The 15,798-nt window shown below is 35.1% G+C and overlaps 3 long non-coding RNA genes across 4 annotated transcripts; all 3 read left to right on the top strand.

The window, feature by feature from the left end:
- The first annotated feature begins 420 nt into the window (after positions 1 to 420).
- On the top strand, positions 421 to 642 carry LOC122039656. The gene is made up of 2 exons (XR_006128307.1): positions 421 to 470; positions 536 to 642. It is a non-coding gene; the product is annotated as an uncharacterized LOC122039656 (long non-coding RNA).
- A 1,189-nt stretch (positions 643 to 1,831) lies between these two features.
- LOC122039655 lies at positions 1,832 to 2,921 on the top strand. The gene is made up of 2 exons (XR_006128306.1): positions 1,832 to 1,891; positions 2,726 to 2,921. It is a non-coding gene; the product is annotated as an uncharacterized LOC122039655 (long non-coding RNA).
- A 4,319-nt stretch (positions 2,922 to 7,240) lies between these two features.
- On the top strand, positions 7,241 to 9,935 carry LOC122039654. Of its 2 annotated transcripts, XR_006128304.1 has the most exons (5): positions 7,241 to 7,858; positions 7,938 to 8,012; positions 8,103 to 8,176; positions 8,567 to 8,654; positions 9,755 to 9,935. It is a non-coding gene; the product is annotated as an uncharacterized LOC122039654 (long non-coding RNA). The 2 variants fall into 2 exon arrangements; XR_006128305.1 differs by lacking the exon at positions 8,567 to 8,654.
- The last annotated feature ends 5,863 nt before the right edge of the window (positions 9,936 to 15,798 follow it).

The following is a 15,798-nucleotide window of genomic DNA, read 5'->3' as shown; positions in this document are numbered from 1 at the left end:
CTGCCAGTGAACCTATGCCACCCCTTACTCAGGCAGGCCCATCCCATGTGTCTTCTCCACCGGCATCATATTCCCCTGCCAGTGTACCTATGCCACCCCTTCATCAGCCGGGTCCATCTCATGTACCTTCTGCACCGGTTTCATATTCGCCGCCACAAGTACCTTACCCAGAGCAGTTACCTGTCCACTCAGATCCTCCCGACTCAGCAAGAAACTCATTTGCTGAGTTTAGGAATGATAGAGCTCCTTTAGTCCCCATCGGTGATTCGTAAGTACTATAAAATATTTTATTTGTTAGACCTTTCTTAATTATTTAACATCGTTATTTTGTAATTTAATGCAGCTTTGAAAATCCGGTACAAGTTGTTCGAGAAATAAATAGAATTGTGAACAACCATTGGGGAGGGGATTCTTTGACATATTCAAGCACTCCATCAGCCACAAAACAACTTTGGTGGAGCGAGTTCAAAGTATATTTTCTTGAGTTTACTTCAATTTTATAGTGATTATATAATAAAATAAATTTCTATTTCAGCGCTTAAATAATTGGGACCCGAATGACGAAATGGAGATACGAAGAATATTTAAAAAGAAATGTGGCGATCACATTAGACATGTATTAAGCCACGCAAAGAGTCGGGGGAAAAAGCCAAACTTCATCACTGAAGAAAATTGGGAGAGGATCACTATATTTTGGGCAACGGAGGAAAGTAAACAAAGGAGTGACCTTAATAGAATGAATCAATCTCACAATTCTGGTGACTCAAGTGCTATATATGCGGGAGGCTCCATTAACATAGATGAGCATAGACGGAGAATGGTAATTGTTTCACTCTTTCATAAATTTTTAATATATATCAAATTATTTCATTATTTGAAATAATATTTTTTTAGACCAAGGAGACAGGGAAGGAGCCTTCTTTCATTGATACTTTCACTCGCACTTTTTAAAAAAAAGATAACACATGGAGTGGGGCGAGAGCAAAAGCAGTCAAGGTAATATTTATTTTACCTTAATATATGGTTTAAATTTAATTAGTTACCTACCATTATTGTCTTAATATTATATGTGTTTCTATTATATCTAATCAATATCGTATGTGTTTTACAAACAGGAAAAATATGATCAACTCGAGCTAGCTCAAACATGCTCACAAGCTGGTATCGAGAGTCAGGGGTCTGAGGAGTCTGTTGGCAATAATTTGAGTTTATGGTTAGAGGCCAGTGGAGGACCAAAAGGGGGAAGAATATTGGGGATGAGTTCCTTGAGTAGAACCCAAAGATTAGTTGGAACTTCTTCCTCCACATCAGCACTTACGACCCAAATGACTGATGAGGTTAGCCATCTGAAGGAAATAATATCACAAAGAGACCAAGAAAGGGTGCAAAGAGACCTAGAACGGGCTAATTTGGAGAAAGATATTAGAGATATGCGCCGACAACAAGAATTAATCATGAAACACCTTCAGTTGAGCTCCGCTCAAAGTCAAAATCCTCCCAATGATGACGATGATGATGCCTACGATGATAACGATGATGGCGGTGATGATTTTAATAATGTATGATGAATTTTTTTCTCATGTTTACTGCTTTACACATTAATCAATGGTTTTTTAACTTTTCAACTCTGCCATTTGTAGGTTAAGTCTGTTGTCTTCTTGCACTGTTCCACTGTCAATGTATGAGATGACTTATCTTTGACGTAGACTAATCTATATGATTATTAGTTGTGTACCAGTAACAAAATTAAAGCATAACTAGGCAATATGAATGGAATCTCTAATACTCTGACTTTATTTTTGTCCTGATTTTATAATGTTGTTTGTGCAGGTCTCAATTTGGTGTGATCTCACTGTAGTTGAAGACAGCTGTATTTGTTCACTTCTTTTCGGTATTCCTAAGTTCATTAATATGCATTTACTGATCTATATATACAGTTAGCTTTAAATAATTATGTTATAGTTGTTTAATTATATAAAGTTAACTTTAAATAATTATGTTAAAGTTAGCTTTAAATAGTTGTTTAATTGTGTTCCTTCTTTTTGATAAGCTGCTCTTTCTTGTTTTGTCTTCAATGATAATGATGCATAAAAGTTCTGAATTTGATCTATGTACAATCTCAAAACTATATAGATACATAAAAGTTCTATATTTCATCTAGAATTACATCACACTATTCTAAAATTCTTTACTAGATAATGATGCATCCTCCTACTTTAATATTTTGCAAAGAGTTGTTAAAAATGTGCTAAAGTTATTCATATGAAATTGTCAACTAGTTAACACAATGAAAGGAACAATTATTTTAAACATCCTTTAGTTTACATTAAATACCAACCAAAGATAAAACTATAAATTCAGCAAATTAAAATGAAAAATAAAGTTAACTAAGTGAGAAATTTGAACCCTAATACCATACTTCACAAGATCTCTCTCTCTTTCTCTCTATATGATGTGCCAATTATATTAGGTTGTATCATAGTTACGATACATGTACTTAGTTTCAAAATAATTCTTATAATTTTATTTACCGTTGCTATGACATGGATGATTCATATCGTTGGTAAATATGACTTTTATTAGAATTAGGGCCTTTATTAGAATGTTTAAGGAATTTCACATTTATGTTTTGTTTTTAATTATTCTTTTTACATGGCTATATCGTATAATATTTACAATCTTTCTTGTTACAGATAATCTAGTTTATTTGTTTGTTGTTATGTAGGCAAAGGAGATTTTATGGGGATCAAAGATTTTGTGGCACACGAATATGACTTGGGTTGATGTGTTGGGGATCAAAGTTATGTATTCTTAGTGTTGTTAGATGGATGATGGACTTGGGTTGTTGAACTTGTAAACTTTGTTGAACAAGATGGATCTTGTATGTAAACTTTGTTGAAATCTTTATATTTCTTGAATTATGAGTTGATGTGTTGATGTTAAATTAGGATGTGTTGAATGTTAAATTAGAATGTGTTGATGTTAAATTAGGATGTGTTGAATGCATATTATTTTTATGTATTTGGATTGTATTGCAGAAATAAATTGAAGCTGGAAAAAAATATTTGATATAGGGACGAATTTGGCAACGAAAATTAGTTGTCCCAATTCTATCGTAATTTGGGACAAAATTATTTTCGTCCCATAATTCGTCCCAGATTTTGGGACGAATTTTGGGACGAATCCACAAAATTCGTCCCAGAATCTGGGACGAATCTACAAAATTCGTCCCAAAATTCGTCCCAGATTTTGGGATGAATTTTGGGACGAAAATTTATCATATGATTATAAAAAAATTTGGCAAGTTTTTGTTGCCAAATTCGTTGTCAATTTTGCAACAAATTTATTTTTCGTTGCAAACTTAGGAACAAAAATGGCAACAAAAAATCTGCGACGAATTCTGGGACAAATTTTGTGGGTTCGTCCCAAAATTCGTCCCAGATTCTGGGACGAATTCTGGGACGAATCACAAAATTTGTCCCAAATTTCGTCCCAGATTTTTGGACGAATTTTGGGACGAAAATTTATCTTATGATCATCAAAGAATTTGGCAAGTTTTTGTTGCTAAATTCATTGCCAATTTTGCAACAAATTTATTATTCGTTGCAAACTTAGGAACAAAAATGACAACAAAAGAAATTTTGTCACCGAATTTGTCCCCAAATTCGTTGCAATATTAGGGACAAACTTGGCAACAAAATATAATTTGTCACCGAATTCGTCCCCAAATTTGTTGCAAAAATAGAGACAAATTTGACGGAAAATTTATGTGAATTTGTCCCCAAATTCGTTCCTAAGTTTGCAACAAAAATAGTTTTCGTTGCTAATTTGTATACTTTTTTGCAACGAATTTGGGGACGAAAATTTTATTCGTCGCCAAATTCGTCCCCAAATTCGTTCCCAAATTTGCAACAATCCATAATTCGTTCCAAAAGTTGGCATCAACCATTTTGGGACGAAAAAATTTTCGTCCCAATTTTTGTCCCTAAAATTTTTGCAACGATTTTTTTTTTTAAAATTCGTCCCCAATTTTGTCCCAAAATGTCTTATTTTTTGTAGTGTTAGATACTATGCAAGGAGAGAATTCATCCTTTACAATACTAAAACAAAACTATTAGACGATTGTTAGAGTATATTAGTTAACTGAATGACCCAAAATTTTAAAATTGGAGTATGAGGGGATTTTTAGTACTATGAACAGTGATCCATCGATGGTGAATTAATTTACTACAATAATTTTGAATAATAATTTATTATAATGATAATACACTGATGGATTTGATTGGTTGATGGGTGACACTATAACAATGAAAAAAAAAATCAAAATTTGATTGTGGGATTTGACTAATTAGATAATAGTTGACTGATAGTAGACAGTTAACTAATGTTGAAATGGGTGAAATCATTGAGTTGACAAGTCAGAGCAACATTTGAATCTATAGTGGAGCAATCAACTGATAGATAAGATTAGTCAACTAATAGGTTGTAATCATCTCGATTTATAAAAAAAGAGTTTTGAGGAAGATCGATGTAGTCAGTTCTTGAGGTTTGAGGACTAAGTGTTATTATATTTTTGTACCAACAAGAGATATTCTAAAGTAACCAACAACGATCAAAAGTAAGAATTTTGTAAAGTAGTTACTTTTATTATATTTTCTAATTTTATATTCTTGTATTATTTGTATTTGTTGCAAGAAAAATATTGTAAGATGTTTCTTTACCTCCGGAAGATATCTGAGAAGGAGAATGTTAATTGTAGCAGTTGTTAGAATTATATTTTGGATGTAGTTACTTTGGGAGGTGATGGACCAAGTAAAATGATCATATTTGCATTGTGATGTGTCAAATTCAAATTTTCACTGCAGTAATAAAATCGACACGAATTGAAGTTATTCATCTCATCTAGTTTACATCGATCCTAACACTAATATTCCAGTAGATATACTACGGTGTGGATTTTTCAGAATATGACATATGTACTTGCCTAAAAATTAAAACCTACAATAAAATATAATTATATTGTTAACAACTATTTCTTTCGTATTTCATTGAAAAACAGAAAGTAATACTTATAATTTTATCAATAACATTAGTATACTTATTCGAGAATCTGAGAGAATTATAGTTAATGTACTTGTACTATTGGAGGTTTATCACTAAAAACTATTAATGATCTTTGTTATTAGAGGGTAAAGTTTATATATAATTGACATTTCCTTATCAGGTTTTTGTTTGCTTGAAGGCATGTGCATACATCAACTCATACATTTTCTACATAAAGAAATTTAATGATTATGTTATGCAAACTTGTATTGAGAAAAGAATGTTGAAAGGATTATCAATAAGGTACCACAAACCCTATCCTACAAAAAAATGGATAGGTAATAAGCCACCACATTAATTTTTGCTCCACTTGCTAATATTGTAATTTATGCATTTATTCAATCCTCATTTGTGTTTTTGCCTCAATCTAATATTCAATCCCCATATAGTCTTTCATACATTTATGGTTCAATTCCTAACTATGATGTAATATAAGATATTTTCCTCCAAAAAAATGAAAAATCTAAGATGTTGGATTGCTAAAATGCTCACCACTTGCGTTTCATGATTTATTCTGGTAGACAGTAAAAATTTTTTATAGGATCAAATTGGTCATCTTCAAGATTGATCAGTTTGAAAAATTGAATATTTAAATTATAAAAAAATTGTAGGGTGGATTTTCATAAACAAACACAGATAACATGTTGTTTGAGTTATGAAATAATTTTATCAAAACTTCATGTGTCAATCATTCATGTAAAATATACCAAAACTGCATGATGTTTAGCAATTTTGAGCATAATTGATTCATGTGCCATTCATTCATGTAAATAATATTCAAACATATTGAACATCAATTATTTAAATGAATTTAATAAATTAGATGTCTTATTTTATCCTAATTGAAATGCATGTCTTATTTTCAATTTCATTGATATAAAACATATATATATATATATATATATATATATAGATATATATATATATATATATATATGGAAAAAATTATTAAATTAAAATTATACAAAAATCAATTCTAAGTTATTTGTTGAGATGACCTTAGTAGATAATCTCAGGCTACCAGTAAAACTGGTTTAGATGTTTGAGTCGAAAAGTCGAGTCGTGATGAAGCTGGTCTAGAAGACGAAGCTGAGGCCTGCGTTCAACTCATTTTTCTTAAAACAGATTCGCCCTACCTCTGGTTGTGTTTTGAGGCTATCTTGGGTCGTATGTTTCCCAGAATACAACAGAAATATTGTGATCACCACCAAACATGAGTTGATCACAACAAATTGAATATACACCTGAGTGCTATTATAAGTAGCTCTGCCAAGCGGGTACACTGCTGAGAGAGTTTTTGTGGGAGAACACGGATAGATAGAGGTTCACTTCCTACTCTTCTTCTTGCTCTATCTATTTTTTGCTCAAGATTTGAGCTTCTTATATTGGGGTTTTAACAAATATTTGATTAATGATCATTTATTGTCATTAATTTTCAACATTTTTAGTTGGATCAATTAATGGTCATTTATTACAATTCAATTGAACGAATTAATGACCATTTATTGTCATTAATTGTTAATAGTTTCAATTGAATAAATTAATAATAATTTATTATCATTAATTGTTGGCAGTTTTAATTGGATTGAATTAATTGAAATTAATTCATCCATTTCACATGAGCAATAAAAAACATGGCAAAACATTAGTTTATTCATTTGGACAAATTTTGCCTCAACCAGTCTAGTATTTGACGCGTGCAGGTCATACTTGCACATGAGTCAACTTGGTTTAGTGCAAATCAGGACCTTGAATTTGCACCCCCCTATGCACCCACACTTGAGAGAGAGCTTCTCCCCATATATATGTCTACAACATCAATGCATGTGTCATAATTTAAACCAATAATAAAGCCAAAATACTCCCAATATGGGATTAAAAACTAATGCACAATACAGTCTCTTCTTCTCAACCTCTTTATTCCATTCATGTAAAATACGGCAGCCAGATAATAATTAAATTATAAGGTTATTTGTCAGATAATCTTATGGGATTTTTCAGGAATTTTTAGAAATTTTCTGAGATTTAAACGGAGTTCGTATGAGGTAGTTTGCGGGGATGAATTAATAAATATGGGAGAAAGCCTATTTGGAATACCTAATAAGTGGGAATTGATTTAGGAAATCAACTTAGAGCTTAATTTAAAACCCTAAGTTTACTCTCCTCACCCTCTCCGCCGACACTCCCTCTCCCTCTCCCTCTCCCAATTTCCCCTAAACCTCCTCATCGCCGCTGGCCTCTCTTCCTCTTCTCTTCATCGCCGCCGAACCCTTTCCACCCGATCCCCTTCCTCTTCTCCTCCGCCCCTCTTGCTGTGATCGCCTCTTCATCTTGTCTTCGTCGTCGACCAAAGGAGCAACCGCTGGCACCTCTGGATACCGAAGCAGCTGTCCATTTCGGACGTCGGCTCGTCACGCCATCGATTCACCGCCGGCCATGGGAGATTTGGTGATGCCGAGGCTGTGCACTCGCTCAAATCCCTTTCTCCTCTATTCTTCTTACTGTCATCGTTCAATCCGTTCACCACCGGTGCTTCTTGTCTCTTGCCCTAGTCAGATTTCCTCCGCAAGTTGCCATTTCCGACCACGAGCCTGCATCATCCCATCGATCCGTGCCCTAACTTACATAACCGACGCTGTGCCCTAGTTGTGCTTGCCACAGTGCTGATCATCGATCATTGATGTCGACATTCCAGGCGGGCTGGTCGTCACCAGTGAGGCTCTTCCACCATCGTAGATCGTCGTCTGCCCTAATGGTGAGTGGATGCTCTTGAGTGGATTTTCTTACTCGTTGTGCTCCAATATACTCGTGGCAGCTTACCTATGTACTGGCAGTGAGCTTGACTTTGCCTTTCTGCCCCAATTGGTTCTCTGGTGGTCATGGAGCAGCTCCATCAGATCATTGGTGAGGTATAAGCATCCGATCGTTGCTCCTTTGTTGATTTAGTTTCCTTTCAAGATTATCCTCTTTGAGTCTCATGTTAGATTGTTCTGTTTAAGGGTACTTGGATTGAAAATCCACTTGCATGTGAAATGTGAAGGTTTTAGAGCTGGATTGAGGGCTTTGATTCATGGTAAGTTACTATAGTGTTTTGGTTGATCTCTTGTTGGTATTAGGTTGATATGGATTGGATCAAATTCTATTTGAGCTGTTAAGATGTGATAACATGATGAAGGAGTAATTAGCTATCTTAGATTGGATTTTCGGATGTGATTAAGGTGGATAAATCGTGCATGTTTGATCCATGATGCTAGTAGTTGATGAAATTAAACTAGATTGGATAATTGGCGTAGGCAAAGGAAGTTGTTTTAAGAATTGATTGGTGGATAAAGAGGAACTTATCATCTAGTTAGATTTGGATTATTAGGTGAAATTAAACGGTTATCTAATTGAATTAGAATTGGGTTTTAGGTTTAGCTAGTTGTTGTATATGTAATCAGCTAAATATATTATGTGATCGCAGGACTTGGATTCGAGATGTACCACTCGACGTGGGATTAGTTTGTCACGATCGACAGATAAAGGCGGATATTTCTTGCTTTATCTCTTTGGTATTTTGACCCTAGTGCATGAGTTTTATATTCAGATAGATACTATATTTATCTTGACTCCACTCTTATTCTTCCTGCGCTTGATACTTCCACTCAATCTTTGAGCTACTCATGTCTGTTTCTATACAGTCTCTTGTTGCTATCGATGATATTTAGCAGATACTATATTAGTAGGTATCAGATACCAAATACCAGATGCTAGACATTAGATATTAGGTATTGGATATATGGACACCTGATACCATGTTTACTTGCTTTGGTTGCTGTTTATTTACATGCCTTACTGAGCATGCTGGCTTCATGTAGCATACCTGTTTCTGTTTATATATATATATATGATGACTGTTGCATTTACGCATCATGTCATTGCATGCATGCTGGCGACCATGTCTCCCTTGTGGTTGAGAGGGTCGTTGGCCAGGGCCGCACACTCGGCCACTCATGGGTAGTGGTAGCTTGGAGCGTGCCGCTTGTCCTATCGTGCCCCCCACTCGCACACTCGGTAGTGATAGCTGGAGTTGCGAGCAGCAGGGACCCCGTCGCAGATGTGGCTATTCAGCTACTATGCAACTGTCCCCTCGGCCACTCGAGAGTAGTGGTAGCTGGAGTAGTGTACAGTCTGTCATTAACCCGGCCTCTCGACCATACAAGGGTCATGGTGCCAGAGGGGTGGGCGGGAGTGACCATTCGTGCATACGCTGTTATTATTATATCAGCTGTTGTTTACTATTGCTGTTGTTGCTTATTTATGCTGCTGTTGTTTACTTATGTTGTTGTGCTGACATAGGTTGAGATATATACCTGTAATATATGTTTAGACACTGGCTTACCTATGGTAATTATGTGTATACCTCACATGTTACCCATGTAGATATGAGCAGTACTGTAGCAGGTCTTTGCTACACCTTACCTTCTATTACTAGCCTAGGATATGACTTCAAGTATGGACACTTATTAGGTTATCACTGTAGTATCTGCTATTGTTCCCTACGAGACTGTATATTTTTGTATCTCTAGTTCTTTATTATACTCATGTACTATCTGTCTATTACCCGCTGAGTTTGTATACTCACCACCCTGTATATTGGTAATTTCACCAGGTATCAGGTAAAAGATTATGGAGTCGCCTGGAGATCCTGTCCGTCAGTCCCACGTCACATTCGAGGATGATCTTATGATTTTGGTAATCTTATGCTATTTGTATTTGTTTTTGTACTTGTGCTTGTACTTGTGTATTCTGTTACTTGGTGCATCGTTTGTGTTATCTTGTATTTGATTTGATGGGGTGATTGTCGTGTCAAGCCGAGCCGGCTCGCAGTTAGTTGCTTTGTGTTTTGTGATCGTTGTTTGTGATTTCCGCTGTGTTGTTTTTAGTACAGCCGTGTGGGCTGATTAATATATTTATATAACTGCGTGGTCGTGTTTATTTCTGCTCCAGCCGAGTGGGCTGATTATATAACTGCGTGGTTGTGTAAATATATTCCAGCCGTATGTGGCTGATGTATTTTGTATGTATATATGCATCATATTGTCACCCATACAGGGGAGATGCTGCCGAAATTTTTCGGTAAGGACTCCTCTGGGGGCGTGACAATTCACATTTCTAACAATCCCCCACATGAATAGAATACGGGGTATGTGATAATATTCAGTAGTCACTTTGTGAATTTTCTTGATATACTTCGGATATTAACCAAAATCATTGATAGATAATTATCGAAGTAGACACACATGAAGTAAAATGGTACTATTTTACTTCATCTTATCATCGAATTCATATATATGAAATTAACAAAGTCTTTGACTGGTTCAAGGAGGCAAAACCAATTCAAAGTTGGACTGATGCCGAAGTAAAAAAATGTCTTTTACTTTGTTGGTTTTGTAATGTACTGAAGTAATAGATGATATGTAACTTTATAGTTTACATTGATTACCGAAGTAAATATATTTTATAACTTCACCAGAATTTATATTTGTCAAAGTATTTGATATTATATTACTTCGTTGTTTATATTTATTGACAAAGTAATTGATTTAAAAGATTTCATTGTTTTGTATGAAGTAATTGATAAGAAATGACTTCACAATTATTAACGAATCCACAAGTTTATATCCACCAATTCACAAGTATATATCCACCAATCCATAAGTATAACGCCAAAATTATATATCAACGAATTCACAAGTTTACATTCATCAATCCATAAGTTTAACAAAAAAATATATCCACAAAATCAAAAGTGTATCCACAAGTATATCAAAAAATATACAATGGAAAATCAAATATTTATCCCAACATGCATAACCTATTTAGGCACATAGGTATGAGTAGACGAATTTGCTTCATTCACTTTTGACTTCACCATATTGAAATTCATTATAATATTGATTTTTGATTGTTCCTATAAATTGAAATGGAAAAAAAATGCAAAATGTATTACATTTAAGAGAAATAACAAAGAAATATCTAAAACTGAGCCTACATCATATATCCAAATTACATACTACACCTTTACATACTAAAACCTGGCATCCTTATCAATCACCTTTAAACCTTTTATAGAAAGTGGTATAAAAAATTACCATATACTACACCTGCATTTATACTCCAATAGTGAGGGTGTTAGCCTTAATGATCTAACAATAGCAACTAATGTAATAAAATCTAGCGATAGATCCAAGAACTAAAGATAGATTGAATTCAAGTTGAATGCTTATTATGTAATAGGATGTTAGCATTCAACAATAATAATAAACAAAGTAACAGAATAACAACTAAAACATTACTCTTTCGATGCAAAATAAAAGTACTAACCTCCATCTTTATCAAAGAGTATCAACAACATATTGTCATCATCCTCATCATCAAGCTCATCGTCAACACTACTCATATTCAAGTTCTGTAAAAATATTGAAACAAAAATGAGGATCCACAAAGAATATTGATTAACATTCCCTTCATGTTTTAATATAATGTCAATATGCCTAACAACAAAACAAATATTAGTTGGCAATTTTTCATATCAAAATTGTCATTTACTTCCTATGAAATGAAAATATGATAGTCATGACTCAGTCCTCACTAATTAGCAAAAATAAGACACAAAATTCATCCAAACTTAGGAATATAAGCATAAATAAATCTGAATAAAAAGTTCTTTGCATAATAGATTAAGAAGGATGTGGAAAATATATTGTACATCTTGATTAAGAACGAAAAATATAATGTAAAAGGAACTCAAGAGAGCACATCATCCCCTCTCTTTCCAACCATATACATGTTTTGATGACTAGTTCAAAATATACAAGTGTTATAGTTTGAGGCTTAAGTTGAACAATACATGTAGCTACTCCTAATATCCCCATGAACACATGCATGCAGCTACTCCTAAAAACATCATGAAAAGGTAATGAAACATGTAGATATTGTTGGTGCGGTTAGCACTAACGGTCAGGTTTTGATAAATGACAAATTAGGTAAGTTAGGTTTATCGTTGTCTGACACTTTGATCGAGTGTGCAGGCGAAGTCCAGACAAGTCGACGGGTTGACCGGATGTCTGGCACGAAGCCCAGCTAGGTCAACGGGCCGACCGGATAGTTGGCACGAAGTCCAAACGGGTCGACGTGCTGACCAGACGTTTGGCACGAAGTCCAGCTTAGGTCGACGGGCTGACCAGATAGCTGGCACCAAATCCAGATGGGTCGAAGGACTGACCGGACGTCTGGCAGGTAAGTCACTGGAGGAGAGTAACTGTGAGGACGCGTTCCCGGGAAGGGAACTTAGGCGCCGATCTGACTTATAACCATTTCGGAACTCTAAGTCGAGATCTTGACTAGATTCCGATCTCGGAGAGACAGAATCTAATTAATACTCTCTTTGTCAAATGCTAACAATTTGTTTTGTAGGATATACATTGCCTAGGACTAACCTTGTCTTGCAGGAGAAGGAGTTTCTGGAGAAAGGAGGTCCGGGCGCCTGGAGGCAAGTTTTATCCCCAGCGCGTCCTCGACACGTGAGCTCGCTGGTTGGGCCTACTACGTCACACCAGGGCGCTCGGAAGGGATCCGGGCACCCCGAGCATCCTATAAAAGAAGGGTCAAGGGTGGAGCTTCAAAATACAACTCAGAACTCTCAGACTGCTCTCTTGTGCTCTTGCGACGCTGCGAAGCTACTCCGACTACACACTGTTTTCTTTTCCTTTTGTCGGTATTATTATTTTTATTAGCATTCGTGTACTCAATTTGTATTCAATATTCGAATTGCTAGTGAATTGCCCAATGAAAGTACTCAACGAGTATGGGCCTTGGAGTAGGAGTCGACACAGGCTCCGAACTAAGTAAAAATGAATCTGTGTTAGCCTTGTCTCTTTTCTCTTATATTTTTCGCTACGCTTAACTCTTTTCGACGTTTTTTTTTAAATTGATATTCACCCCTCTCTATCGAACGATCACGATCCAACAAGTGGTATCAGAGCAGGTACGCCTTTCATTTTTTTCCCTCCAAAACTATTTTTGAAAAATACATTGTCATCCTTTCACAATTGTTTAGTATTGACAAAATATTACATTTTCAAAAATTTGAAATAATATTTTTTTAATTAATATTTTAATAATAGTTTATTATTTTTTTCGAAAATAGTGAAATACTATTTTTTCTAGCACTGCGACCAAGTCTTGGGATTTTTTTTGTCTGTTTCTCTGTGTGCAAGAATAATGTCTCTTCGAGAAGGATGGAACCCCCACGAACCACTATCATACGATCAAGAAGATTTCAACTACTGGAGGAGAAGAATGGAATGTTTCTTAGGAAGCTTAGATTTCGACAATGTGCTAATTTTGAGAAAACCTTCTCAAGAATCAGAATTGAACGAAAATGTAAGTAAAGTTATTTGTAATGTTTTACCTAACAATATTTTATGCAGACTAGGAAAGTACAAGAATGCATATGAGCTTTGGACCCAGTTAATCAAAATTCACGAGGAGTCGTTGGAGTTAGAGAATCAAGTTGAAATCGAATCCAAACTTAAGTCAGATCCAACAGAAAAGCCTACTGAATTAGGGGATGCACTCAAGGTTAGTAATATTTACCAAAATATCCCTGCTAATAGTAGTTTAAATAATCAGCATGATGATTCAAATAAGTATGAAATTATTCAAGTATGGTTGATGATAATCTAGATATAAATGATTTAAATTCAAAATCACAAAACAATCTAGACTTTGATCAAGTCAATCATCAAACAGAACAATGACCAAATCAATTCAAATAATTTAATTAATTCAGAAAAATTAAAATTAAGTGAGCATTTAGACATAAATAAGTCAAACATTAAAATAAATTCGAATTTAAAAGTTAAAAAAATGAGAAAATGGATAAAATCAATAATTACCTTAATAAAGTATTTAATAAGCAAGATAAAATCAGTCTAGAATGTAACGCCCACCCTTCTTACCCAACCAAAGGCGGCGCTACGTTCTTATTACTACTTACGTACATGCTTTGGTTATACTATAGCAGCGGAAGAAAAAAACTTTTAAAGATTCATTTTATTTAAATAAGCATGATATCACAGATAAAATATGCATATATTGATTCTATAACTAATCATATTAATCTGTCCGAATCATTCTTTGCCGAGCCACCACCACACACATCCTTATCCGCTCCTCCTGTTGCTCCTCTAGTTCATCCAGTTCTTTTATCTGCGGTACAAGGAAAGTAAGCTGTGAGCACTCATGGCTCAGTAAGTTCCTTTCCTACTCACTAAAACCGAAAATCATCGTATATTAATATCATGCGTAATATCATAAGCATATAACATACAAAGGTATCATATTCATATCATCATGGCATCATATCAAATCATTAGCTAATTCAAGCACATATGCAGGCAATGCATCATGAATTTGAAAACTTATACTTGTAAGTACTTGAAATTAATATCATCATCATTTGGGATCCCGGTTTGTACCACATACATCATACGTAGGTCCAAGGTAGCAAGTCTTGAACCCTACCATACATACATACTAGGCCCGAGTCTTACTCCATCGACCTAGGGCATCAGAAGCCCATTACTGACGAGGCCCGAGTCTTATTCCATCGACCCCGGGGCGTTTACGGAGCCCACCCTTGGTACAAACCATACAAAGTAATTTATCATGCATAACTATCATATCATATCCTTAACAATCTTTCATGCATTTCATTTTTCATTCTTCTCATTATGTATAGCATTTCATATGCTATTACATATCATGACATTCACATAATTTCATTCTTCTCATTATGTATAGCATTTTATATGCTATCACATATCATGGCATTTACATATATTTCATTCTTCTCATTATGTATAGCATTTCATATGCTATCACATATCATGGCATTACATAAATTTCACATAAAAACATATAAAAAGCCTTGTACCACAGGTGAGGGGAAGCTTACTTTCTTCGCTTAAGTTTCCTAGAATTGAGAACTTGCTTGGACCTTTCTTCTTGCTTGCTAGGTTCGGCACCAATGGAGGGAAAGGAGTGGCTAGGTCTTTTGGTGGAGAGGGGAGGAAGAAGAAGCTTCTTCCTCTTGTGTTGCTCGGCAACAACAAGGAAGAAAGAAGAGGGAGGGAGTGAGGAGGAAGAGGAGCTTCCTTCCTCTTGTGTTGCTCGGCAACAAGAAGAAAAGAGAGGGAGAGGGGGGTCTCGGCACAAGAGGGAGGAGGAGAGGGAGAGGAGTGGAGGATGAATTTGAAGTCACCCCTCCATGCCTATTTATACTAAAATGAGGGGAGGAAATTTGACTTGATTCATCCTCCCCATTTATTCCTCTTCTTTATGATAGGAATATTCTATAGATATGCCTTGTGAGTTCTCTCTTAATCTCTCTCTTTTCTCTCCTTTAATAAAATTTTCTATCTCTCCTCTTACAATATCCTCTCTTATCCCAATTGGTTAACACATGCATGCATCCACAAGAGAACCAAGGTTCAAAACTTGGTTATGCATATTTTTACTTCTTTTTCTTTTTAAGTAGAAAGAATCCTTTCTTATTCTTAACTACTTAATCCTTCCTCTCTTTACTAATAATTCTCCTATCCCCTTTGGTATCCTATACATGTTCCCTACAAGAGGTCCAAGGTTCAA

Source organism: Zingiber officinale, chromosome 2A (assembly GCF_018446385.1).
Source record: "Zingiber officinale cultivar Zhangliang chromosome 2A, Zo_v1.1, whole genome shotgun sequence".
Classification (NCBI taxonomy): Eukaryota; Viridiplantae; Streptophyta; class Magnoliopsida; order Zingiberales; family Zingiberaceae; genus Zingiber; species Zingiber officinale.
This window is presented reverse-complemented; position numbering and strand designations above follow the sequence as displayed.